Raw genomic sequence first — 4,437 nt, 5'->3', positions numbered from 1 at the left:
TATTTCTCTAACACTTTATGTAACGAAATCGCTAATATAGATGCATATATATGTATTTAATTGTTATTAGGAATCCGTTAGGTGTTGCGTACATCAATCACCAATTCAAACAAGTCCTGGTAAAAAAATGATTTGTTCAGATTCACATTGTGAATTTGTTTAAATTCACATTGTGAATCTGTGCAGATTCACCATGTGAAATCTGTGTTGTGAAATTTGTGCAGATTCAGACTATGAATTTGTGTATATTCATACAGTGAATTTATATAAAATTAATGATCTATAGTGTAGATTCACAATGTGAATCTGAAACATATAAAAAAAGTAAAAAAAAAAAAAAATCATGTTTGATATCAATGAAAAGAAGATAAAAAGTTATGAAATTCTATATTTTTAGAATTATTTTTCGATAAATAATAAGATCTAAAACTTGAAAAAATAATGGCTCATTGGTTGTATGGTTTAAAATGGTTATTGTTGAACTTTTGAATATATATATATATATATATATATATATATATATATATATATATATATATATATATATATATATATATATATATATGGGTAAAGTGAATATACCTAACAACCTTATATAAGCTTATGTACCTAACCTCATCAAATTACATTATTTTGCATTAAATTTTCATTGCAATAATCTAAGGTTCTTAAACTTCATCCCTAAACTTGATTTACTTCAAAAAAAATTGGAAATTCATCGTTATATTTCTCCTACATCCTTTCATTTGTAGCGCTAGGATATGAAGCCCATCAAGTGGTATTCGATAGAAAGACGTGATGTAAACGAAAGATATTGGTGAAAGTCCAAAGATTTTAGAAGTAATCACGTTATGGGGTTGAAATTTAAGAACCATAAGCAATTACATTGTAAATATGATACAACCCGGTGTAGTATTATGAAGTTAGGTACCTTAGCTTATATAAGGTTCTTAGGTATATTCACTTTACCATATATATATATATATATATATATATATATATATATATATATATATATATATATATAAAGCAAAAAATAAGATTGTAGTAACATAATAAAATAAAATGCAAAATAAAATTTTGTTTTTTCGAGAAGCCATCATATTAATCATCATATCTATTTTGATTCCTAATATATGAGTAAAATAGTAATAAACATCCATATGATCCATGGAACTTTCTAAATATGAAGTGTCATGAGAAAAAGAGAAACAAAAAAAAGTTGTTAGTAAGATTTATATTATGATTTGTAATACATAGGTAAAAAAAATTGTTGTTACTAGTACCTATTATGATTCACTTGTTAATTCCTTAAAAGTAGTATATAGGAAGTTAACATAATATTTAACACATATTGATGTTTATTTCTATTTTGACTCATATATCGATAATCACAAAGATATATACCTGTTTTGCTATCTCAGTATCAATGTGTTTTTATGGATTGTTATTTCATAAACAACTTATAAATTGGCAGTATACTATTGAATCTAAATTCTTATATTATATTCAAAAGTTAAGAAAAATCAACATAAGTATATGTAAAATGAGTAAAATTAGTAAGTTGGATAAATATTATGAGGTAAATTTAAAATAAAAACATACATAGAGTAAAAATATAGAAAATTGCAAACGTATAAGGTTTCCTACAAGTTTAATGTTTAGAAAACCAGTAAATCGTTGAAAAAAATATGGAAAAAGAGTAAAACTAAATAGTTAAATAAAATTATGGGCTAATCCGAGATAAAACCGTAAAAACTTAATGAGTTTCTTAGCAACATCGTACTCTCAATCGACTAAATAATAACTTGTCGAAACAAACAAAAAAAAAGTTTAAAAACATTAAAATAAAAACATCGAAAGAAGATTGGATGTCGTTCTTATTCCATAGAATTTTGCTATAATCTATTAGATGTATTGTTTAATTTTATTTGTAAATTTTTAACATTTGAAAGATTATATTATAAAAGAACTAGCAAGAAGCTAAAATAGGTGACAATCACATTGGGGTTGTATTAATTGGATTTTTGATCCAATCGTTTTGGTTAGTAGTGTTGTAATATGTCTCTGGCTTAACTCTGTCTCTTTGAGGAATGAGAATGGAAGACCTGAGAATCACGGCAAAGAAAACAAGATTGCCAATCGTCGTCCATGAGGCAGTCCCGAAACGAGACTCCGACGATCAAGTTAGTTGATCTCTTGGAAGGTGACAAAGAATTAGGTAATATTTTAAGGGTAGCGCTTTTTCGAACCCTTCTCTTGGAGGAGAGGTGAGCTTTTTACACCTGTGATCAGGGGGACAAATCCCCAACAATATCATCTACCTTTTCAGGGTTGGGAGGGACAGATGGTCTTCGATTGGTAGATCATGCTCCACAAGTGGTTGTTTGCTATTGGTGCAGGTTTGCCAGGAGCGGCACCCTGAATGCTACACTTGTCGCTTTAGAGGGGCAATTTGTACTATTTTGTGTTGGTGCTAACCTTGGCGCTTGGGCGCCAAGGAAGGAACACAGGATCGCGAGGGCGAGGGTGAGGATGCGGAGTTAGGCATACGTTGTCTTTTGATTCTTCTTACTTATGCTACTCCTTTTCCTCTTTTCTCTATGTTTCTGGTCTTTTCTTCTTTTTCTTCTTTTCCAACGAACAATGGTTGGTCCTTATACCGGAATCGTTCCTTCTCTGAGCGAGTTTGCTAGTCATCAATAACGGTTTGGTTTCCTTCCTGAACACAGTCTGGAATACCCTCGAAAGTGGGCTATAATCTCTCGTCTGCTGGAGGGGAAAGTTGGAGTCCCTATTATGATCTTCGAGGCTGGTTTGAGGCTGCCAACAATGGACTTTTTCGACGAGGTAATGCGTCAGTTGGCTTCTACGTAGATGACTTGACTCCAAACAATGTTAACAAGATTGTTGGTTTTGAACTCGTCCGTCGAACCCTTGGAGCTCTGCCACAGTTTTGGGCATTCAAAGCTTTCTTCAACTCAGTCTAGTGCCCATACGTTTTCCCAAAGGTGGGGTGTTCATGCCTATATCATTAACTAAAAAGCTCCGAAGAAGAACTGGCAAGACCGGTGGCTCTAGGTAAATCGCAACCTTAGCGGTTTTGGCTATCCTTGTTTGACTACTTTTTCCAATCGAGCACCAAAATTGTGTGGTTCCAATGCCACTGTGGTGCACTCATTGAAGACCATCTACATAAATGGTTAGGATTGGGAGGATCATACGATGGTTGCTGTTGGGATGAGCGTTGCTTGGAGGGCTCGGGGGATTATGCCTCTGTTCTATATTTAGAAGGATGGTAAATACCTCTCCTCCCCCTCCCCCTTTTAGATTGATGTTTTATTGTTTGTTTTGCAAACTATATTGGTTTGTTTCTCAGTTTCAGGTCACAAGAGAATCCTTCCCTTTGAGATAGTGATGAGGGACTACTTTCAGGGCACTTGCTGATAGCTTACTTTATTTCCTTATTTTTATTAGTTTGTTTTAGATTTTTTTAGCTTTTTTTTTAATTATTTTTGCATTGTATATTCTTTATTTTCTTTTATCATGGATCGTATTAGGGAATTTTTATTTTGCATAAGAAATTTTGCAAGATGTTGGGGGTCATTGCGGTTGCGGTTTGATTGGAGTTGGGCTTATTGGACTTTCTGATGCATTATTGGGCTTAACGGATCTACCAAAGAAGATTCGGGCTTAGAAAGCTAAAGACTTGGATGAAGTGGGCTTGTGAAGATGGGTCTTGGACATTTATTTTGGGCTTGGAGCATCCATTTTTGTAGCTAAATGATGATTGGTTGGTTTGAATCACTTGGATATGGAGGGGACTAAAGGAATCTTTGGTTGTGGAAAGGTGGAGTGGAGGAATGAGGAGTCAATAGCATTACAGCAACACTTGTGCAGGTAGAATCTTCGTCGCGCGGGTACCCGCACAACTACCCAGTTTGGGCATTTTGGTCGTTTGGCACACCATAACCTTAGGGGATCAGATCTATCAGCCACATTCTTGATTTTTCACCATTGGAAACCTGGAGGAGGCGATTTTGAAGCTCAAGACTCATTTATTTTCATCTTTCCAAGATATTGGTAGTTTCTTTATGCAATTAGACTTTTATGATTGTTGTTCTATTGCCATGAGTGGCTAAACTCTCTGTATTGGTAGACCTTGGCTAAAACCTCTGAATGTTTGTGGGTTTTTGAAGGATTTATGCTTATTTATCATTTATCTTATGTCTATGATTCTAGTTCATATTTTCTATGCTTGTTTAGTGCTTTGATCATGAGCTTGGTACTTCAATAAGCAATCATTGGTTTATTTCTTTGGTTTAGCATTGAATAGTTGAATTTACTTAGAACAAGAGCTTTATGATGGTAGAAATCATCTCTAGTTTATGAATCATAACTCCTTTATGGATGTGTAAGCATTGACATCCTCTAGGA

Source organism: Lactuca saligna, chromosome 6 (assembly GCF_052625555.1).
Source record: "Lactuca saligna cultivar CGN05327 chromosome 6, ASM5262555v1, whole genome shotgun sequence".
NCBI classification, from domain to species: Eukaryota; Viridiplantae; Streptophyta; class Magnoliopsida; order Asterales; family Asteraceae; genus Lactuca; species Lactuca saligna.
Note: the sequence above shows the minus strand (reverse complement) of the source record.